Below are 25,528 nucleotides of genomic sequence, written 5' to 3'. Positions count from 1 at the left end.
GTATCTTGATGTTAGAAAATATACTTTTTTTTTAGAACACATAAAAAAGAACACATGGAACATTCACAAAATGAATCATACATACATTATTAGGTCATAAAAGCATCAATAAATCCTATAAGGCAGAAATAATAAAGATAATCTTAATAAAACAAAATCAATAAAACTAAAAATAAATGACAAAATTTTTTTTAAAGATTTTATTTATTTATTTCACAGACAGAGACCACAAGTAAGCAGAGAGGCAGGCAGAGAGAGAGAGAGGGGAAGAAACAGGCTCCCTGCCGAGCAGAGAGCCCAATGAGGAGCTCGATTCCAGGACCCTGGGATCATGACCTGAGATGAAGGCAGAGGCTTCAACCCACTGAGCCACCCAGGCGCCCCATAATGACAACATTTTAAAACATACTTTCATTGGAAATTTTTTGAATGGAAAGCTTTTTTATTTTATGCAAGTAATAATAAACTTGAAGCCTAGTATGGCAGAAAAGAAATTTAATACTACCTGCCTTAGTTTTGTTGGAAGGAATCAATGATAGAAAACAGTGAAAGGAATACAGAAAAACATTTAAAATTATTGCTATTGTTTAATATATTTTATTTATTAAAAATTATTGACCTCCAGTTTTACCTCTGACATTAACAGATCTTGAAGTTGGGGTGCCTGGGTGGCTCAGTGGGTTAAGTCTCTGCTTTCAGCTCAGGTCATGATCTCAGGGTCCTGGGATGGAGCCCTGCATCAGGCTCTTTGCTCAGCAGGGAGCCTGCTTCCCTCTCTCTCTGCCTGCCTCTCTGCCTACTTGTGATCTCTCTCTCTGTCAAATAAATAAATAAAATCTTTTATTATTATTAGTATTATTTAAGACCTTTATTAACGGGTGCTTGCCATTTGTTGACTTTTTTGAAAAAATCAAGTTGTAAACTTTTATTACAAATTAAAAACGAGGTTCTTAAAAATCTCAACTTGACCAGATATGAAACAATTTAAAAACCTTTAAAGGTGTATTGAGAAAAACCAGGCTTTTTTTTTCTTAAAAAACACGTTTGTCATTACCAAAAAGAGACGTCTTTAGGTAAAAATAATAAAAACCCCATGCTGCATAGATAATGCAGATAGTTCTATTTATCTGGTCAATGGGCAAAAAGCAAGCACTTAAGGTCTTCAGCTCCAATCTTTCATTCATTTCTTATTGCTGGAATTTCATCTTCATTTCTTCGTGTTGGATGACTAAACCGGATGATGGTAGAGATGGTAAGCCGGCATTTACTCAGCCCCGCTCTGCTCAGCCTTGGGAGCGGACGAATTCTCAGCTGGTGGATCGGCTGCTTTTGTCTCTTTGCCATCTTGCGGTTTAGGGTTTTCTGGGCGTCTGCGTCGGTAATTGAAGCTGCGGCGGTACCGACGTTGAGGTAGCTGCTGACCCTGGGTCTCATCTCCTTGATTTTCCTTATCTTCCTCGTTGCCATCCTCTCTAGGTTGTCTTTGGCGAGGAGGACCCCTGCGGAATGGTGGTCTATCACCCCGATACATATTCTGTCTCACTGGTCTACCTTGTTCTCCTGCACCCTGGTTGTCAGCACCTTGCATCACTTCTCCCTGCACAGGAGGGTTGGAATGCTGTGGTCGACGCCCAGAAGGTCTCCGCATGTAGTAAGGTGGGAACCGTCGCCTGCGGTAGGGCCGGCGCTGTTGGGCCTGGCCTTCGGGAGCACTTTCCGATCCCTCGTTCTTTTCCCCACTCTCACTATTCTGGTAATTTTGCTGGTGATTGCGTGGAGGACCCCTGGGACGTGGATAGCGTCTATAATGGTTACGGTCTGCTGCGTATTTACTGCCTTGCACTGGAACTCCACCAGGGCCTGTCCCATTTGCTGCCTCCGCACCCTTTTCTCCTTCAACAACATCAAACTCCACAGTCTCTCCATCTCCTACACTGCGTGGAGGACCCCTGGGACGTGGATAGCGTCTATAATGGTTACGGTCTGCTGCGTATTTACTGCCTTTGCACTGGAACTCCACCAGGGCCTGTCCCATTTGCTGCCCCCGCACCCTTTTCTCCTTCAACAACATCAAACTCCACAGTCTCTCCATCTCCTACACTGCGAAGGTACTTCCTGGGGTTATTCTTCTTTATGGCAGTCTGCTGTACAAATACATCTTCCTTGGTGTCATTCCTGTTGATCAAACCATATCCGTTTCTTACATTGAACCATTTCACTGTTCCCAAAACCTTCGTTGCGATGACCTTCTTGTCCCCGCCGGCAGGCGCCGCCGATGTGAGGCCGCCCGGGCCGCCGCTCCCTGCGCCGCTGCCCGTGGTGCCGGGCTTGGTGTCGGCAGCGCTGAGGGCGGGGGCGGCGGGCGGCTGCTGGGTCTCGGCCTCGCTGCTCACGGTCGCGGTGATGGTGACTGGGGCCGGCTGCGGCAGCTACGGCTCCTCCCGGGGTGTGATGGTAACTAGGCCGGCGGCGGCGGTGGGGCTGCTCAGGGCTCTCTGGGGTCCGCTCTCCGCTCCCGCTACCGATTGAACTCAAATAAAATCTTTAAAAAAGCGAAAAAGGCAAACAACAACAACAAAGAGCTCTTGAAGTTGTAAATCCCATCCTTACAACAGGAAAAGAGTTGACAATAAGAAAATCAATGTTCCCCTTGGACCCATCAAAGAACTGACCTTACAAAGAAAAGCAACATTCTAAAATCTGTAGAGACTAGCAAATACAAAGAACCACAGCTGAGGTTTGATTATTTGGAACAGAAGAGAGTGGAACCATTATCTAGAGAAACATTTAAACAGCAATTTTGACAAATTTTTGAAGGTTAAATGTGAATTAGCATGAGATTAAGAAACTCCTGGCAGTCAGTCTTAGGAGGCTCCACACTTCTGTGGGCTTTACCTTCTGGAACTTCACCAATTCTCAATTTATCACAATCCAAGAAAAATCCCATCATGTTCTGGCACGTCGAGGGGAAAAATAGCCCTTTTGATAATGGTTTCATTCTGAATAACAAAGAGTCATTCACCAGGGAAATGGACTGTCAGAGTCTTATCCCACAAAGGAGAAAGGGCTTTCACCAAACTCCACTCCTCTCTCTCTCTCACTTCCAGAATGAAAAATCCTAAGAAACACTTTGAGGGTCACAGCCCAGGAAAACAGGCCCACTGAAAGATTAAGATTTAATAATAAGATTATAGGACACTTCTCCCCTCACCTCACCACACAAGATGCTAGATGCTAGAGTAGTAGTAAGTACAGATTACAGATGAAATTACTGTAAAATACAGACTAGATATAAGGAGTAGTTCTTAAGGAAACCCAGAGTTAACAGGGAGACAAAAACAAAAGACAAAAACAAAGACACTATAGGAATTTGAAGCCCCTGGCACCAATAACTACAACATTAAGGGAAGTCCAAATACTAGCTGTACAAGCAAAAAAACTTCATGGTGAATGTTTTCTGCCTCAATACCTAGTTTTACAATACAGAATATCTGAATTTCAATAAAAAATAACAAGACATGCTAAATGGCAAGAGAAAACAGCTTGGAATGACAAAGTAGCATCAGAACCAGACTCAGATACAGCACAGATGACCAGAATGATCATACAGGAAATATTTTAAAATTTAAAGTGATTATAATAACTATGTTAAGCATTCTAACAGAAAAAGACAAAACACATATGAGATAGGTAATATTGGCAGAGATATGGAAGTCTGAAGAAATAGACAAAAAATGTCACAACAAATCAAAATACAGTAACAGACTTTAAGAATGCTTTTGAGGACTCTTTAATAGACTGCATAGGCCAACGAAAGAATAAGTAAGTCTGAAGATATGTCAATAAACACACAAACTGAAATATAAAAGAAAAAATGAAAAAAAATCTGAAAAATGTGGGACAGATTCATAATATGTAACTAACATGCATAATTATGATAACTGAAAGAAAATAAGGCCCACGGCAGAAGGAATGTTTGAATTAATGATGGCCTAAAATTTTCCAAATTTAATGACAGGCATCAAACCACAAAAAAAGCTCAAATAACACTAAGCAGCATAAATATCAAATAATAAATAATGAGGCATATCACATTGAAACTGCAGAAAACCAAAGACAGAAGAAAATTTTGAAGAAATCAGATGGCAGAAAAACACCTTCCTTATTGAGGAACAAGGATAATAATCACAAAGGATTTCTCATCAGAAGCCATGCAAACAAGAAGTAATACAGTGTTGAAAGGAAAAATCACTCAATCTAGAATTCCATATGCCTGAATTTATTCTTTAAAAATAATACATCTTTCTTCAAACCAACAAAAAGTGAGGGAATTCACTGCCCTCAGATCAAACTTTCAAGAAATGTTAAAAAAAAAAAAGTTCTTCAAGGAGAAGGAAAATTTAATACAAGTCAGAAACTCAATTCACAAAGGAAATATGTCATAGAAGAAATAAATGAATGTAAAATAAAACCTTTAGTTTTGTTTTGTTTTATTGACCTAAAAGTAACTTTGTTTTTGACATAGTAATAGTAAAAATATATTGGATGTTTATAGCATGTAGATAAATGAAGGCAATATTCTAAAGGACAAGATAAAAGAACTGGGAATATTCTGTCATAAAATATCTGCACTACCCATGAAGTGGTAAGGTGTTTTTTCAAAGTGGCCTTAGACTATAAATGCATATTGCAAGCTCTGGGACAATCACTGAACTTTTTTTTTTTTTGGTAAAGAAGGGTGATTGATATGCTAAGAGAAAAAAAAAAAATCATACAAAATACTCAGTTAAAACCAGAGATTGTTGGCGCACCTGGGTAAGTCAGTCAGTTAAGTGTTTGCCTTTAGCTCAGGTCATGAGGTCAAGATGACAGGTCATCTTAGGGTCCTGAGATCACCCCCGCATCCCAGCTCAACAGGGAGTTTGCTTCTCCCTCTCCCTTTGTCCCCCCTCTCCACCCCGACTTGAGTTCTCTCTCTTTCTCTCAAATAAATAAATAAAATCTTTAAAACAAACAAACAACAAACAGATATCGCAGGGGCTTCTGGGTGGTTCAGTCAGTTAAGCATCTGACTCTTGATCTGGGCTCCGGTCATGAACTCAGGGTGGAGAGAACGAACCCTGTGTCAGGATCAAAACTGGGCATGGAGTCTGCTTAAGATTCTCATTCTCAGGATGCCTGGGTGACTCAGTTGGTTAAATGGCTGCCTTTGGCTCAGGTGGTCCTGGGATTGAGTCCCACATCAGGTTCCCTGCTCGGCGGGGAGCCTCCTTCTCCCTCTCCCTGCCACTCCCCCTGCTTGTGCTCTCTCTCTCTGGCAAGTAAATAAATAAAATCTTAAAAAAAAAAAAAAAAGATTCTCATTCTCCCTCTTCCTCTCCTTCCCCCGTTTGTACTCTCAATTGCCCTCTCTCAAAAAAAGAAGAAGAAAAAGAAAAGAAAAAAAAACAAAGATTGCAGAAAGAGGAAAATAAAACAAAAAAGAATAAAGGCAATGAATAGGAAAACAATTACAACATAATAGATGTTTATATTAACAATCACTTTAAGTGTGAAATTCTAAATATACCAATGAAAAAATATTGTCAGAGCTAATAAAAACATAAACACAACTATATGTTCTCCAAAAGAAACACATTTTAAACATGAAGATAGAGATTAAAAGTAAAGGTTTGGAGAAAGAAATGCCATGCTAATAGTAGTAAGAAAAAAGACAACAGACTTCAGAATAGGGAAAATTACTAGTCATAAAAATAGGTAGTGCACAGTGATAAAGGGGTAAATTCTCCTGGAAAGGATAATAATATTTAACACACACCTTACACATAACAACAGACAGCCAAAATATGTGAAGCAAAGATTGGCAGAACTGGAAGGAGAGGTACACAAATCCACTATTGTAGCTGAACACTCCAAAGCCCTTCTTTTGGTAACTGGTCCATCAGGGGGATACAGATCAGCAGTGTAACTGACATGAACAGAGTTGTGTTTTTTTTTTTTTCTTTTAAGATTTTATTTATTTATTTAATAAAGAGAGAGACTGAGAGAGCACAAGCAGGGGGAGAAGCAGAGGGAAAGCTACAAGCAGACCCTTCACTGAGCATGGAATCCAATGTGGGATTCTATCCGAAGACCCTGAGATCATGACCTAAGCCAAAATGAAGAGTTAGATACTTAACTGACTGAGCCACCCTGGCACCCCTGAATAGATTTTTAATCTATTTGACCTACTGACATTTACAGAACATTTCACCCAACAAAAGCATAATACATATTCTTCTTAAGTTCAAATGGAAAATTCACTAAGATAGAATACAATTCTGGGTCGTAAAATGCAATACAAATAACATAAAAAATAATTTCAGAGCATAATAGAATTAAAATAACCATCAATAGGAGAAACCAGAAAAATCACCATATGTTTGGACATTAAACAAAACAGTGTCAAATAAACAAAGGTTTAACTAAAAAATTGTTCTCAGGAGAATTTAAACAATCTTTGAAATAAATGAAAATGAAAATGAGACATCTAAATTTGTGGTGTGCAGTGAAAACAGTGATTAGATGGAAAATTACAGAGCTAAGTGAGTATTTTAGAAAAGAAGAAAGCCCTCAAATAATCTAAGCTTCTATCTCAGAAAACTGGAGAAACAGTAGATATTTAGGTTCAAAGTAAACAAAAGAAAATTATAAAATTTACAGCAGAAATCTATTAACTCAAAATGAGGAAAATAACAGAAAAAAACAAACAGAAGATGGATTCATTGAAATATTAAACCTCTAGCCAGGCTAACCAAATAAAAAGGAGGAAAAAAAGACACAAACCCATTAATAATCCTCTGGACATTAAAAGCTTAACAAAGGGTATTATGAACTGTAAGGGTCCCCTGCAAAAAATTCATATATTGAAGCTCTAATCCCCAACGTGATGATATTAGAAGGTGGGCCTACTTTGGGAGGTAGCTAAGCTTAGATGAGATCAGAGGTTGGGGTCTTGATGATAGGATTACTGCCCTTATAAGAAGAGATAAGAGAGCTTGTTCTTTTCCTCTCTCTATCAGGTACAGCATGAAGGTAGCAGTCAGAAACCCAGAAGAGGGTTCTCATCATACACCAATATCTGTGAGCACTTTCATTTTGTTCTTCCCAGCTTCCAGGAGAAATAAATGTCTTTAAGTCACCTAGTCTATGGCACTTTGCTATAGCAACCCAAATCAACTAAGGCAAAGGGATACTATGAACAACTTTATGCCCACAAACTTGAACTTAGATAAAATATACAAATTATCTGAAAGATGCAAACTTATAAAAGTCAAATAAGGAGAAATAGATAATCTTATTAGGTCCATCTATATTAACAACACTGAATAAAAACTTTCCAAAAAAGAAAGCATCGGGAAGGAATGAAAGAAGGAAGCATAAGGGAGAAATACCAATTTTCTGTAATATTTATTAAGCAACAGAAGCATAGGAACACCTCATCATTCTTTTTATCAGGTCAGTATTTTCCTAATACCAAAACTATATAAAGGCATTACTAGACAGAAAAACTACTGACAAAATAATGTTAGTGTTTATATGGAAAGGCAAAAGACCTATAATATTCAATACAGTACTGAAGAACAACAAAGTTGGAGTAGTATCTGACTTCAAGACTTACTATAAACCTATAATAAACAAGAGAGTGAGGTATTGGTAAAAGAATAAACAAGAAGATGAAAGAATGAAATAGAGAGCCCAGAAATAGACCCACACAAATATCATCAACTGATCTTTGACAAAGGAGCAAAGGCAATTCACTCAAAGATATTCTTTTCAACAAATAATGCTGGAACAATTTGACTTCCAGAAGAAAAACATAATTATATCTATATTTATATCTAGACACAAACTTTGCAACTTTCTGAAAGAAACCTCAAAACGGATCACAGAACTAACTATAAAACTCAAAGCTATAAAACTTCTAGAAGAAAACAAAGAAGAAAATCTGGATGACCTTGGATTTGGTGATGACTTTTTAGATACAAATACAAAGAGCATAATTCATGAAAGAAAACATTGAGAAGTTAGAGTTACTAAAATGAAAAATCTTCTGCTTTGCATAAAGATATTGTAAAGAGAATGAAAAGTTAAGCAGGTAACAAGGAGAAAGTATTTATAAAAGACTTTAAACAAAACATACAAATATCTCTTGGAACTCAACAATTAAAACATTTTCTTTTTTTTTTTTTAAATAAGCAAAGGGGCACCTGTGTGGCTCAGTGGGTTAAGCCTCTGCCTTCAGCTCAGGTCATGATCTCAGGGTCCTGGGATCCAGCCCTGCATTCTGCTCTTTGCTTGGCAGGGAGCCTGCTTCCCCCCACCCCAACCCTAAACCCTGCCTGCCTCTCTGCCTACTTGTGATCTCTGTCAAATCAATAAATAAAATCTTTAAAAAAATAAAAATAAGCAAAATATTTGAACAGATACCTTACCAAATAAGATATACAGAAGAAAAATAAGCATATTAAAAAAGTCTTAACATCATTTGTCATTATGGAAGTGTAAATTAAAACAAGATAGCACCATATACGTATTTGAATTGTTTTAAACCAACAACAACAACAAAAACAAAAGTTGAGAAGACCAAAGGATTGTGAAGATGAAGACAATGGAAAGTCTAATTAATTGCTGGAAGGAATACAAAATGATACTGCCATTTTGGAAGACAGTTCGGCAGTTTCTTAAAAAGCTAAACATAGTTTTCCCATGTTACACATCAACTGCTTTCTCAGGAGATACTCAGCTGATCTGAAAGTTTGTTTCCACACAAAAACTTGCCCATGATGTTTATAACAACTTTATTCATAATTGAAAAAAAGGAAACGTGCAATTTGTAGTAGTTGAATTCGCAAACGGGATACCTCCGTACAAAGAAATATTCAGCAGTAAAAAAAGAAATGATCTATCAAGCAATGAAAAAGTATTGATGAACCTTTAATGTGAAATACTACCTAAAAGAAGCAACTTTAAAAGGCTATGCACTGTATGATTTCAATTGTACAATATTCTAGAAAAGGGAAAACCTTGAAGATAGTAAAAATGACCAGTCATTGACAATTGTGTATGGAGGGGTTGAACAGTGAGGCACAGGCGACTTTTTAGGACTATGAAACTGTTCCTTATGATAATGTAATGGTGGATACATGACACTACGCATTTGCCAAAACCCACAGAATTTTATAGAACAAAAAATGATTCTAATTGTCTTCAAATTTTAACAAGCCATTTTAGGAGGCGGGCATGTACCAGGAAGTCATATAGAAAGTGACGGCAATCTAACTACAGGGGGCCTTAAACGATGGCAAGGGTTAGGGGTGCCAATCCCCCGGGCAGTCAGAAATCTGCATCTAACTTGACTCCCCAAAACTTCACTAATAGTCTACTATTGACCAGAACCTTCTTGATAACATAATTGATTACACATATTTTACACTTTACCTATACTATAGTCTTACAATAAAGTTAAGCTAGAGGATAAAAAAAGAGGTATTAAGAAAACTGTTAAAAGAAAATACATTTACAGTATTTTAGTTTATTGAAAAAATTCTGCATGTAAGTGGACATATGAGACTCAAACTTTTGTAGCTCAAGGGTCAACAATATATTATAAGTTATGAAATAACCTCACTGAAAGGGGAGAGGGAAGGTGCTAACCTAAGTAACTTTGGAAATGTGTGAAATTGGTAAGACTAAAGGCAAAATCAACTGCACATTAAGTATTGTGCTCTACTTAAAGTTATGTTCAGTGGGCAAAAAGGTTAAGAATCCTGATGTTGTTGTAAAAGATTCTGGAATTGAACTAATATGTAAATGAATGGCTCTTCTTACTGTTGGAGTGGAAATTTACTGACACACATGTCCAGAAGTCTTGAATGATAGTAAAGCATTAGAGTTGGAGACATTAGTAGGCACTCAGGTTTACCTTACTAGAGATGCAGATAGCTGCATAGTTAGTATTTAGAAATATTTAGTTAGTATACACACTATTAGTAAACACACATGCATTCCTTGCTCTGGCAGCTGAGAGGGTCTAAAAACAAAGATATTTCGTATCAGTAAGTACACCTGGTACTCAGGCTTGGTTCCTAATGTGATCTTCAATGAAAGAAACCAGTGCTTCTTGGAGAAATGGTTGATTCTAGGATTGGGCCAGGAAATCAATAAGATGACCCTGGAGCTCTTTTGGTGTCGGAAAGTAAGGATATCAACTAGTGAATCACTGAACACCACAACATGAGGTACTACTACATGTTGGCTAATTGAGTTTAAATTTAAAAAGGAAAAGAAAGTAAGGGCATGCTCATATAAACAAAAAAATCAAATAAATAAGAAAATCCTTGTTGGCACAGGAGCCAAGTGAAAGATTTCTCAGTGGCCATAGTCCCAAAAGAGATCTTAATGTTCTCAAAGCTGGCTCCTCTGCTTAACATATTTCCTCTTCTGTTCAGAATATTACAAATGATAATTAAATTATTATGTATGAGTCAGTCAAAATAATTCCTTTTCAGTATATTTATGCTTATAGTTCTTGAGTTTTTCCAGGGATAATCACAATATATATTTTACTTCCTCGAATGTTTAAGTTTGATCAGTGTTGTTTTCTGGGAGACTCAGGAATATTTCCTATGTTTTTTTTCTGCCAAATTATTCCATTTTATAGAGTAGGTAGAATTCTGTCCAAATTCTTAAAGAATAGAAACAACATCACAATTAAAGAGAAAAAGGAGGATATAATGGAAACACATTGTAAAAAAGTTTCCAGAGCCAGAGAGTGTTGAGTTATCAACTGCTTCTGGAAATTTATAACATCTTGATTTTTATTATTTAGGTTACTCTTTTCACCCTTTTCCATTTTATATTCCTTGAAAAGTAGTCACTCTATACAGCCAAAACTTAACTAGGAGTTCCGCTTCCCCTCCTTAACGAAGGATTTCTACATAAATTACTTAGAATTCTTTTCGATGGTAGATTTATTGCTTCTTCATATACTTAACTATTCAATCATTTGTATCAGTGTGGGTTCAAAGATATTTATTCTAAAATTGTGGTTAAAATCCAATACTACTTTATGTATGTTGCTGCTCAAATTAAACAAAAGAGGAAATAGGTTAAGCCATATCAATAAACCTAGAATGAGTTTCCTTTTGCTTTATACAGTTGAACTGAAATACGTACTTGAAAGAATGAAATATTCTTGAAAATAATATACTAAGTTCCTCTTATTTGGGGGTAAATATCATTTTTACTTCCTAGAAAGATACTATGATAACCTTCAGTATACATTATATACTTAGACCAATTTTGCAAATTCATTGTAAAAGTATTTAAAGATACTTGGTCTTCAAAAATTTTATCCCTGTTGGGGCGCCTGGGTGGCTCAGAGGGTTAAGCCTCTGCCTTCAGCTCAGGTCATGGTCTCAGGGTCTTGGGATCAAGCCCCGCATCGGGGTCTCTGCTCAGTGGGGAGCCTGCTTCTCCTCTCTCTCTGCCTGCCTCTCTGCTTACTTGTGATCTCGCTCTCTGTCAAATAAATAAATAAATAAAAATTTTATCCCTGCTCCATCATTGAAAGTTTTGGGTACATTATGGGCATACAGTGCCAGTTTTGTTAAATATATAGAAATATGGAGTAAATATAGAATAATGGAATGGAATAAATATAGAATAAATATACCCAGGGACATACACACATATGCACACAAAAACATATATATACATATACAAATATGTATATAATATAGAGTACTTTACCTGATCAAACATGGTACAGAATTCAAAAAGCAGACAAGGACAATGTACAGCAAAACCAAAACTTTTTGGTCCTCTAGCCATGCAATTCCTCTCACAAACAAAATAACCAGTTTCTTACTTATAGTTCAGTGATAGCTTATGTAAGTACAATGTAAAAGACATCTGCATCCATATGGACATGTATATTAAAGTGTAAATATGCATATATGCATACATACACATACGTATTTGTAATTTTGTGGATAAATCTTATATAATTGAGTCCTAGGGGTAGAATTACTGGATCAAAGTGTACACTCTAAATTTTAATAAGCTTGCCAAATTTTTCTCTAGGTGATAGCAATTTACCCTTGCCTACACACATATCCTTATCAATACAAAAATTGATCCAACTTTTTGATCTTCATAATTAGCAAAAATAGGTAATTATGGTTTTATTGTTGCACTTCTGTCATATTGAACACATCCTTTAATGTTTAATAACTATTAATAACTATTATACTTAACTTATCAAACTTTTTCATATCTTAACTCATTTTTATTAGGTGTTTAAGATTTTAAAAATATCTTATTCATTTATTTGACAAAAAGAACGAGATATCTAGAGAAGAAAGCAGGCAGGGAGAGTGGGAGGGGGAGAAGCAGGCTTCCTGCAGAGCAGGGAGCCTGACTGGGCCTAGATCCCAGGACACTCGGATCATGACCTGAGCCAAAGACAGAAGCTTAATGACTGAGCCACCCAGGTGCCCCAAGTTTTTAAGATTTTTCTTAATGATTCATGGGTGCTATTTATATATAAAGATAATTAGTTTATCAATAATTATCCTTTTGTATATATTTCTAGTTTATTGTGTGTATGTTTCTCAAGATACTCTCCAAAATTTAACATTTATTTTTTCACAATCATTGGTCTTTTTGTACTCTTGAGGCTTTGAGTCATATTAAGAAAGTCTTCCAATAATTTGTGATTATGAAATAATCATTTCTTTTTTTTTTTTAGGATTTTTATTTATTTATTTGGCAGAGACACAGAGAGAGAGGGAATACAAGCATGCGAAGTGGGAGAGGGAGAAGCAGGCTTGCCCCTGAGCAGGGAGCCCAATGCAATGCCCGTCTGATTCCAGAACTCCGGGATCATGACCTGAGCCAAAGGTAGACACTTAATAACTGAGCCACCCAGGCACGCAGAAAGAATCATTTAATATTTTCTTATACTATTGTGGTTATATTATTTCTGCTTAAATCTTGGAATTATTAGTCATTTACTTTGTTTTTGTTTGTTTGTTTGTTTGTTTTTAAGATTTTATTTATTTATTTGACAGAGATCACAAGTAGGCAGAGAGGCAGAAAGAGAGAGAGGAGGAAGCAGGCTCCCTGCGGAGCAGAGCCTGATGCAGGGCTCAATCCCAGGGCCCTGGGATCATGACCTGAGCTGCAGGCAGAGGCTTTACTCCACTGAGCCACCCAGGTGCCCCAGTCATTTACTTTGATTTAACACCTGGATCTTCTTTTGGAGAGGGTTAGAATGCTATTTTTATTTTTACATATTCCAGATTGCTATTGTACTTTCTCAACTGTATTTATTAATATAACTGTTCCCCACTGATTTGCAATATTGCATTTATCAAAAACTAATTCCTTAACATTTATGTGTTTACTTGGGGTTTTGATTTACTCATTCATTCTACAAAAAATTATCAAGGTACTTTCATGCCAGGCAATATTGTTTTTGTCACTTTATTAAAAAAATGTACATTTAATTTTGTTTTTTAATTTTATAATTTTGTTACTACTGTTTTTAAGTTTTAAAGATTGTGTATACATATATAATTTTACATACACAGAAACAAAGATATATGTATATATATATATATATATATGTGTATATGTACGTGTGCATACAAAAGCATACAAATATTCCTTTTCAGAAAATAGGCAGATCATTAAATGGTCACTTTTATATTTCTCTAACAATATTGAACAACGCCAACAATCTTAGTTGGAAACACACTGGAAAACATTGTTATTCAATATTATTATCAAAAATGTATATTTTTTATATCAACCTTATAACTGTTCCATAAAAATTATTTAGGACCTTAGTTTCTTTTTCTATGTCCTAGGGGGATATGATTTCATTTGCACTATTAGTTCTTTACAAGCTTGACAGATTTCTCCTTCATGAGTGTTGGAAAATAGCACATTACTGGCTTAAGGGATAAAAAGAATAGTTGTGTAACAACTTTACTTTTTATGGTAATTTTATTTCTTCTATTGTTCTATGTTTGTAATTTATAATTTCCTAATAATTAGCTACATCTTACTATATAAATTTATATATATTTTATATATTATCTGGGTTCTTTTCATTTTAATTCTCTTGTGGGTATTTTATCTTGCTATTTCTATTTTGTGTCTATTTCTCCTCATTCAGTTAAGGCTGCATGACAAAATTTTCTCTTTATTTTCAAAGTAACAGCTCTTAGATTTATGTGCTCCACCATATTCTACTTTGTTTCACTAATTGCTTTTTCCCAATTAGGTTTGTTTTCTAGTTTAATTACTAACTTAAGTTGGGGGTTGCATTTATTATAGTATTGTCTGTTTTATAGTATTACTGTTTAGTAGTGTATCTTTTACTCTGAACTTTGTCTTAACTGTATCCCATAGGTTTTTACTGCTTTTAAATAAAACAGTATTTAGATTCAATCTTCTCCTGAAGACAACACTTATGTAACAATGTTTTAATATCTGATATTGCATTATTTATATACTTCTATTAATAATTTGCAAATTTAATTAAAAGTAGGTCAAAGAATGTCTTCTATACAATTTAAAGTTTTCAGAATTTCTGAAGGTATTCTTTATGGCTTAATATATAGTCAATTTTGAGAATTAGTTTTTGATTTCTGAAATATAGAGTCTGATATACCTAAAATTATATCTTATGAATTGTGTGATTTAGTCATTCTGTATTTTTATATACATTGGTGTACATTTTCACTAGGTGAGAGACACAAATTAAATTATTCTTTTGATTTACATTGCTCTGTTAATGGCTTGTAGCTTATGATTTATAATTGTGATTATATATTTGTGCACAGATATTCATGATTGGATATTACTTTTGGAATTGTAGGTGGTTCTAACACACTTCCTTTGGCATTAAACTTACAACTCTAGATTTTAATTTTAAATTTTTTAAAAGATTTTATTTCTTTATTTGACAGAGAAAGAGAGCAAGAGACAGAGAGAGAACAGGGGAAGCAGGAGAGGGAGAGACAGGATCCGCATTGAGCAGGGAACCACGGGGCTGGTCTCAATCCCAGTCATGACCTGAGCTGAAGGTGGATGTTTAACTGAGAGAGCCATCCAGCCACAACTCTAGATTTTTAAAACAGCTTTATTAAGGTATAACTGATTGCATGAATTAAAACTGTACAATTTTTCTAAAGTTTGGTCTAACATACACATGAAATCAACATCATATACATATACACAGAGACATACACAATAAATATACTGTCTACATATACACAAACAATATTTTGTATACACATTTTTTATTCTTATAGGCCGCATAATATCTGTATAATCTATAATTATTCTGTGTTTCCCCTAATCTTTTATGGTGATTCCTTCCTCATTCTGAGATGTTTTCCTCACAGGAAACTGATCAGGATTCTGCTGAGAGAGAGGGAGAGGGGGTAGACACTTAACTATGTGTTACTGTAAAAACAAGAGATACATAATAAGAAAAAACAAAGAAGAAAATATACTTTCATGGATGTTACACTTTAGTGGGAGGAAAAAGGCACTAAAAACATAAGCAATTTAATATTGCATATGTGAGATGTGTTGGTTCTATAAAAGAAAACAAAGCACACTGAAGAAGTAGAGGAGGAAGGGTATTGATATTTTGGGAAATGTTTTTAGAAGGGTCACCCGAGTAGCACATTCAGTTAAGCATCCGAGTCTTGGTTTCAGCTCGGGGTCACAATCTCAGGATTGTAAGATTGAGCCTGGTGTTGGGCTCTGCGCTGGGCATGGAGTCTGCTCAAGATTCTCTTACCCTCTCCCTCCCCCTAACTCCCTTGTGCTCTCATTCTCAAATAAATAATCTTAAAAAAAAATGTTCTTAGAAAAAAAAAAATCTTCTAAGCTATTTGGAGAGTACTCATGTTTATTTTCAAAAGAATGTAAGTCCCTGTGCTTATCTGTAAGGAAGATACTACAGAAGAGAAAACTTACATGAAAAAAGTACATTAATGGAACAGACATAACAGTTTGAAAATAATACGGAAACAACTTTAGCTGAAATTACTCTTAGCAAATGTGTGTATACTGGAAGTTGAAAGCATATAGTTAACAATGAGAAAGACTATATAGGGACTTATAAACCAATGTAAAAACTACAAATTTTATCATTAATTAAAAGGAAAGTCATCAGAGAGTTTTAAGAAGTGGCATGAGTCATCAGAGAGTTTTAAGGAGTGGCATGATTTATATTTATATTTATATTTCCAAAAGCCTTTCAGGATACGTGGAGGAAACTACTTTCAGAAGCAAATGAAATATATAAACATTAACACTAAAATTTCATGTTAGTTATGAAGGTTTCCTGGACTGAGGTGGTTATGCTGTAAGCAGTAAGAAGAAACTGAATTCTAGATACTATATTAAGGTAGTGCTTCCAGGCTTTTATGATGAAATGAAGGTGAGGAAAAGAGAGAAGTTAAGGATAGTTCCGAAGTTTTTGTTCCAGGTTAACAGGACAAAAGGAATTGCCATTTACTGTTATGAGAAAGGGTGTTGAGAACAAAGTTTTATAGTGGGGGAATTAAGAGCTTGGTTTTACAAACATAAATGTGAGATACATTTCAGACTTCCAGGAGTGAACCATACATTTGATATAAAAATCTAGTTCCAGAGAGATAAGGTCTAGAAATACAAATTGGAATCCTCTGAATATAGATGGTGTTAAAAAGTATATGACTGGATAAGATCATGTAACAACTGGGTACAGATTAAAACGGAGAAATAACCCTTAACTATTTATTTCCAAGAGTGGAGACAGCAACCTCTGGAGCCAGAGAGAATTTCTACCAATTGTCCATAAAGTTCCATATATTTCTGGTGTGTGTGTGAATTTAAGGGACTGTGGACTCTGTGTGTGGGTACAAGCAGTTGTTTTAATATTTACTTACTTTTAAATGACAACCATTAGCAGTTTAGGGTCTGCCCATAATTTAATACCACTTTCCAGGCTTCCTCTCCGAATAGCAACCTCCTGGAAAGCCTTCTGCATGCCATAATCTGTTAAAGACCAGATCTTTTCTTTTACAGAATTCAGAGTTGACTGTCGCTACCAGCCTCAGGTGCCACTCTCATTGTTGCAAACAGGACATGGTTGACTTACGGCTTTGCTCTTCATGAAGTGTCATCACTTTAGACAATGACCTTGTGCTAACTGGTTCCAAGAACTGCAGTTGCGTGTGTCTTCCCTCGCATCTTCACACACTTCAGTTAGATCTTCAGTAACGTTGACAGCCCTTCCTCATGAGTATTCGTTTGTGGTTACAAACCTCTCATAGTCTCAGAAGTTAATTTGCAAGTCTGTTACTCATTATTCTTGTTGGTTTGGTATAATTTTAATAACCTAAAATTTCTGGAAAAGTAGGCATGGACTTTCAATGTGAATATATCTGAGAATAAAAGTAAAATATTTCCTGGTTCATGATAAAAATATTTTTCTTTAACTTTCCCAAACATGCCTGCCCTTTCTATTACTTCTCTAGGACTAAAAAAAATATTAACTTGAGTTGACCTTAAAACAGCTTATAAAAGTGTACAGTTTACTTAAATTCTCTTCTACCTGACCTTTACTAGGTTTGGTTAAGATAGATTTTTTTCATTCATCTTGTAGATTTTTTTTAATACTAGGCTGGCCTTGTCATCCTCCATATAATTTCTCAATGTAACATTACCAGTAATCTCTTTAATACACTTTTAAAAACGTATTTCTTCCAATAGATTAGTATATTTTCATTGGAACTTACAAAGGCGAATGATTTAAGTTCCATGACGATAGGTATTGCATTTCCTGACTATTATTTCATGCCTCTGGTAGTATGAGGCACGGAACTAAAAGACATGTTTTTAGTTTTTCTTCCCCACGTGACTAGTTCCAGGTTTTATAAAATGTCTCTGACTGTAGAACAACTTCCTTTTAATAAGAAGAGATTTAAATAAGGCATGCATTTTCTCCTAGGTGAAAAAGAATCACAACTATGTAACTGTCAGATAACATGAGAACTAAGATTTTTATATCTTAGTGCAATAATCCACTAAATAATATGTATTGATTTGTTTTTTGCTTTTTTAGCTAAACACTCTTAAAAAAACACCTTCCATTTTGATGCTTACACATGCTAGCCGCATTTTGTTGAGTTAGCTTCTTAACTCTACTTATTTTACTAATTCAAAGGGAAGCACAGCTTTCCTTAACCTATCATTTGAGTATTTTGCATCTAATTGGTTGCAGTTAAGTAAATATATGTTTGTCCTTACATTGTTAAACACATAAGCTGCGGTGTTTATACTATGTAAGTGTGATAAACTTGTGAAAAATTCATCATGTGCCCTGAGATCTGCACAGCTTATTTAAAAATTATGTATAAAGTTTTGAAGAATAAAAATGATTTGACAAGTAGGCAGCTCACAGAGAAGCTGACACATAAAGGGAAGAAGATCAAACAGGAATAGAGCAGGCATATTCACACTGTAGACTGCAGTGTCTGGTTCCACTCCAAGGGAGTTGAAAGAACAAGTAGACATGAAATACAGAGAAAGAACAGAGACATAAATATAAATCTCAAGGTGGAGAAATAAAAGACCATTTGACATTCAAAAACGATTTTTTCTAAATTTTACATTTCTGACATACAGCTAATAAACTCACCTTAGTTTAACTTAGTTAACTGAACACAACTGTTGTTTGAAATCGGTGGAAAGCAACAAACAAGAGCAGATCAAAAAACGTTTCTGTTAAATCATATGAATCTCCCATTTCATTTTTCCTGAAATTTCCCATAACATAAAGGCAATGCCAAGAAATTATGTATCTAATCCCCAGAATGCCACTTTACAACTCCTTAATTTTTAAATAGGATTTAATATTTTTTTCAATATTATTATAATGTCAGATGTTAATTAAGGGTTATATTCTAACTAACCATTACATGTAACATTTTGACATTTAACTTTTATTTATTTGCTAATCATTATTCTAAATTTCGATGTTCAAATTCACTTTTGTTTAATTTTTAAAATGTAGTCCCATCAAACATCTGTGTGCCACTGAATTTATTTTTGGATTTAACTATTTTAGAACACTCTTGTATAAAAATATATGAAGATGATACTAGAGCAAGTAACCCACAGGCACTGAAAACAAAACCATATTAAACTGAAAATGGTAACAGCTGAGAATATACTGCCCTTTATAAAAGGTGATTTTTTTTTTAACAGTGAAATACCGTTTTTGTTTTTTGGTTTTTGGTTTTTTTTTTTTGTTTTTTTTTTTTTTTTTTAATCCAGTGAGGTTTTAACTCAGGAGGAGATCCCTTTATTTTCCTTTTTGTAAATATTTTTATTTATTTATTTGACAGACAGAGATCACAAGTAGGCAGAGAGGCAGAGAGAGAGGAAGGGAAACAGGCTCCCCGCTAAGCAGAGAGCCCGATGTGGGGTTCGATTCCAGGACCCTGGGATCATGACCTGAGCCAAAGGCAGAGGCTTTAACCCACTGAGCCACCCAGGCCTGAGATCCCTTAATTTTTATCTTTTGCTATATAAATTGTAAAGAAATAAAACTTTCTGGGTAAAACATAATTATTAAATGACTTCAATAAGAAAGGGGATAATTAACAGAATTTCTATATTTAAGAGTATGTACGTGCCTTTTATATTCTGATAATGCTGACAAATTGCCCTCCCAAAGGGCTCTAATTAGATATACTTCTTTCACCAGATATCTTGCCTCTCAAGTAGTTACATTTTAATGTTGGTTTAATTTGCATGACCTTGATAAATTTTAAGTTGATAAATATTTTCATACTTTTGTTGGCAGCTCGTATTATTGTCTGTGAATTGACTCTATTATACTCCATATTCATTTTTTCAATATATTTGTTTGTCCTTTCTTTGGTTAATATTAATTAATAGAGAACCATCCATTTTCACCTTCAAAGATTTGCTTCTGATCATTTCTTATTCTTCTGTTTTTCTCAGTACTTCACTTTTATCAAGTTTCACAAAATGAAAGCACAAAAGGCCTCATCTGTGTTGTTTATTTTATACTCCAATAGTGTTCTGACTAAATATAAACACTCTTTTCTAACCTGAATTTTCTAAGTCCATTACAATCCATTTTCTTGGTATACTTTTGACCTCCTGTTTTTCCTTTGTGAATGATGTCACTGTCTCTTCTACAATAATGTGACCTTGCTTTTTCATCCTACATAAATTTTGCTATAATAGAATTAAAAGCTCACTGAATATCTTTATTATGAATATTGAGGGGATATTTTGTTTAGATTATTGAAGCTACTTTGAGTCTTTTGAGTAAAGAGATATCTGCTCGGTTTTTACTTCTCCTTGGTGACCAACTATACAAGACTACCTATGAAAATCAGAGAAGAAAAGCTTCTAATATTGTGCTTTATTACTTTATTTCTGGCTCAAGTATAAAGTCTAAAATGACATTAACACATCTTTTCTTTTCCATTTTTTCCCCTTTTGCAAACTATGCTTTTACTTCCATAGATAACTTTCTTACATTTATTTATATTCAATTTTCAGATTTCTTTCATAGTTAATTGTCTCCAGAAGTGTGACTTCATTGATTCAAATTTCTACCCAAATTCAAATTCATATCTGCTTCCAAAATTATTCTTCACGGAAATCTTTAGTAAAAGGCGAAAGATTTATACGATCTGAAGAGAAACCAGAGTATGCTTCCAAAATTATTCTTTAGCCAATTAGTTTTAATTGCATTACAAATGTCCATTCTACAATCAGGTAAGATTTTTTAGTAGTGACTACAAGTTGAGCAAATATCATATTTTAATAGGTATTTACTTTGTTTCAACAAATATTACAATTTCATTAGACATAAGAAATATAAATTAGTTACTTTTTTCAGGCATCTTAAAACTATAAAAACTTTTAACATACCTCTATGAGCATAATTATTTAAAATGTGCATTGAGCAGTAACTAAAAGGAAAGGCATGGAATTTGTACTCTTCTTGAGAGATCCTCATTAAATTACCTTAATTTATGCACATCTTATATATGTATTTTTTGCTTAAGATTTATCAAGATAACACATCTGTTTCTCCTTTCCTATCCACTGCTGTCCTTCCCAAAGTTCAATTTTGAGATCAAATCCAAATGTAGGCTCCATTTTCTTAGGAATCTATATTAGCATGAGGGGTAGGTATAGCTATTCATTGGCAGAAATGTCATTGGGCTTTTCTGTATGGTTTCTTTTTTTATGAATAGATGGGAGTAATGGGGGCTTCCCCACTCTGGCTACCTCTTTGGCATTCCCTTTTCTGTCTCTTTTGGATATCTCTCTAACAATGGAAGAAGGATCACAAAAATTGCACCTTTATGTAATGTTCCATTTCTCTCTGTCATTCCTATTACTATCATGCAGATCAACAGATTATGGAATCTGTAATATGTTTTTCACATTGGTCTGGCTTCTTATATTAACACTGTAACTCAGGTATACCCATAATAAGTAAGGTTTTTGTTTTTTTACCTCCAAGATATTCTGTTCTTTAGAAGCCTCCACTCCGTTTCTGAACTTATCATGAGATCTGAGTGACAGGTTTTCAGCAGCCTCTCACAAGAGCGCATTGTGCATTTTGTTCCCTCTCTAAAATGTTCTATACAAGTCAGGCTTTGTCAGACAACTATACCCACATGGCTTCTTCATCCCATCACTAGTAAAAGATAAACCGCCATCTCTGTTTCAAACTACCATTTCCATGGTAAAGACACACCTGCATTCAACGATTCAGAACTTCCCTGTTGTTCTTCATATTTCAGAATATAGGTAATGTTCGTAATTTCTTAGGTTCTTTTGCAGGGAAGTTTCAGGTATGTCACCTTGACTCCTATGAGCTGCAGTATATCTGGGCTAGTATTGGGAATTAGATTCAATGACTGCAAGTAACAGACTTGATCAATTATGACAGCAGCAAAGACTGTTGCATCATTTTCAGAAGTTGCATTTTTAGCAATAGAGTTTTTAGTAAGCATTAGTGATGTCAACAATGACATCAATGACAACAATGTATCTTAGAGCAGCAACCAGGTCTTTGTGGACCAGTTTTGTCATGTCACTTTGGATAATTTTTTGTGACTGTGTAGCCTCCAATTCTGGTGCTTTAGTCTTCTTGGCAAGATGCTATGTGTCATCCAATATCCTTTAGGAAAGCCATTTTCTGTTTACTTAGTCAGAGTTAGTTTATATTACTTCAATTAAGTTCTCTTTTGATTAAATATTGACATTTTGATTTTTCAAAGTTGAATAAAAATGATATTATCACCTTTTATATAAAGAACTAGAACTTCAGAAGAATTTTATTTTTAAGCTGTTTTCATGTTTATAAAAATGTTAATATTTGTAAATATATATAACATTACTCTTTATACATGCTGATCAAAAAAGTCCTGTATCCAGCTATGGAATGAGTAAGTCATGAGGATAAAGGTTACAGCATAAAAAAAGTTACAACATAGAGGATATATAGTCAGTAGTATTGTAAGAGTATTATATGGTGACAGATGGTAACTATACTTGTGGTCAGTATAGCATCACATATATTGTTGAATCACTATGTTGTATACCTGAAATTAATGCAACATTGAGCATCAACTAACTTCATTTGGAAATTAAAAACAAGATAAAAGTAAATAAATAAGATAAAATGCACAGAATAAAACAAATACTGAAAAAAAAGGTGATAAATCTATCCTCACTGGAAAAATCTTCCAGAATTAATAAGCTAGTTGTCACAAGAAGAAAGATTCTAGGTCTTAATATTTGGACAAATGGGTGAAATGTACTTTACAAATATAAATGGAGAATAACAGACTTAAAAATTCTAGTCTTGATTCCATCACAACTATGTTCTATGTCCTTTGGCAAGACATTTAATTTTTGTTTGTTTGTTTGCTTCTACTTATTTTCCTATAAATGGATCAGGCTAGAGGACAGCCTCATAATAGCCCTTCCTTTAAATTCAAAGACATGTCAATTCAAATTTCTAAAATAAATTATGTAAGTATTAAATAGTAAACATATTAGGAGGTCAAAAAGCAAATTATTAAGTGAGTATTTGCATCAAATAATTCTGAAATTAGAGAGCTAGCCAAAGAGCCATTTGCAGAGGAGTGATCATTGGATATGGAAAAAAAGATACTTTACATTACTACTGTAAAAAAAAAAATGTGACTTTATTAAATTGCCAAAAATTCAAAGCCAGTTGACTTGAAAACTCTTTCTTCTGCACATTTGTTGCTAGAACACTGTAAATTCACCTTTAAAAAGACACACAAAAAATGTAGTGTGTCTCCTGGCAACTACTCTTGGCAATATGAGTGGGGTAGGCTGTCTCTTTACTCACTTTCACTTTTCCCATCTGCACCAGTTTCTCATGTGACAGTTCCTCTCCATGGGATTCTGGCAACTCAACCAACTGCAGTTGTTGCAAATATTATCATAAGAAGAAGGAAGAGAAAGAATATCTCATTTCTTTAATGTATAACAGCTAAAACTTTCAAGTTTTAGCTAATATTCAAAGACCAAATAAGACATTATGCTTTGACATAACAACATGAATCTTTTTGGACAATCAAGAATTCCTTTTATTGCACCAATGAAATCTTAGAAGACTGAATACTCTTTCTTCCTTTCATTTTTCTTAGGAGAATGTAGAGTTCTTAAAATAATCACAATAATTTTGTTCTCCACAAGGTTATCCTTATTTTGCTCATTTTGAGCCAGGAACCACTGAGATTCCTATTTGTGGTCCCAATTTCATTTTCACCAGCTGAAACATGAATCATAATATGATTTACTTTCTTTAGCACATTGGGAGTTTCATTTCTCCCAAATTCAAAACTCTCATGTGCCCCAGTTTTGCTGTCCTGAGTATCAAGATGGCAAAGTATATCACCAGCCTCATGTATGTAATACTAAGAAAACTCAAGCAAATCTCATACACAAACTGTAACAGATTACACTGGAAATCAGTGTTGTTCAACAGTGGTTAGTATCACTAACTAGTGAGTATTTTAGAGATTTGCAGGAAATCCTTGGCTTCCATGAAAATATTGACCCACTACAACCAGCATTTAATGTGAGGAACTAAGGGATGTTAGATTTTCTGCATATAGTCTACTGTCAACTAACATCCCTTTCCATTCTCATTCACTTTACCTCTTCTACTGTTATTCCTCTCTCAGTATAGCAGAGATTAGAAGGATTATAACCACACTGCTCTTTCAAGATAAGTTTGGATATTTTTATTTAGGTTAATCTAATGAAATCGTTGCTACAGATTTGGAAAGTGGATATAAGATGAAGGCTATCTTCCTGTGGCTGCCTTGTGCTGCTGCTTAAGGAAAGTTGCCATTTTTCTGTATCATACTCCACTGTCTGCTACCCAGCTTTCTGTTTTTCAAAAAACTAGGAAAGTAGCTCTGGTTTCTTTATATGACTCTATGATTCCTGGATTATAAAGTCATATGAAGAAACCAGTCTTTCCGGGTATCCATACTCCAGTCTTTGTTTGGGCTCTGCTGTGGCTGTGCTATCACTCTAAGACTTAGGCCACCATAGTTCCAGTGGCAGCCTTAAAAATAAGAACCTTATTTTACCTAATTTAACTAGTACAGCATTTCTTATTTTCTGGAGTGGTATGGTAAGTTTGCAAACAAAACAAAACAAAACAAAACACAGAACACTTTTAATCAAAACAAAAACAACAACAACAAACCTTTATTCCAGTTCCATCTGCTATCTCTTGTCCTGGTTTGGGTTCTCCAGGAAGCTGATGCTGAGATGAACTTAACAGTGCAATAGGTTTAGTGGGGAGTAATATCTGTGAAATAAAAAGAGACACCTCAACCTGAAAAGAGTCATCACATCGTAATGTTGGGACTTGACCAAATATCATCAGAGGAGTCTCAGTTTGGGCAGAAATGGCTAAACCTGAGCATTACCATCTTGCTTAGTCACTAGCTAAGGGATATCTCAGAATAATGTGACCTTGGCTTGAATGCTGAGGCAAATTACAAGATACTAACAGCTGGAGGCTTGTCAGGTACCATATATCTCAAAATTGGACAGTGAATCTTCCCTTGGAAGGGAATCTGAATGGAGTTCTCCAATTCTGTCAAACTTCTCTTCTATGAAATTTAGAAATTTATAGTGGTGTACTTACCAATCATCAGTATTTATATGTGTTTTGTTTGTTTCATCTGGGCTTTATGATGTCAACCAGCTATGCTTAAAGACCATCAATGTCTAATGGAATGAGCTTGTATTCCCTACTCTCTCATGAGCATGCTAATCTCAATTTATAACAGAAAACTCTCAGAGATTCACATCCTGTTAATGTCCTACTTTCTCAGTCTCCTACTTTTCTCTGTAT

General features: G+C 34.9%; 1 non-coding gene and 1 pseudogene across 1 annotated transcript; both read right to left on the bottom strand.

Annotated features, from left to right (window-relative positions):
* Window positions 1-1,021: 1,021 nt before the first annotated feature.
* LOC122899172 overlaps window positions 1,022-25,528 on the bottom strand; it is a 199,681-nt pseudogene continuing 175,174 nt past the window's right edge.
* LOC122901484 lies at window positions 20,689-20,809 on the bottom strand. Its single transcript, XR_006383502.1, has one exon. It is a non-coding gene; the product is annotated as a U5 spliceosomal RNA (small nuclear RNA).

The sequence above is a fragment of the Neovison vison genome, chromosome 2, assembly GCF_020171115.1.
Source record: "Neovison vison isolate M4711 chromosome 2, ASM_NN_V1, whole genome shotgun sequence".
NCBI lineage: Eukaryota > Metazoa > Chordata > Mammalia > Carnivora > Mustelidae > Neogale > Neogale vison.
This window is presented reverse-complemented; position numbering and strand designations above follow the sequence as displayed.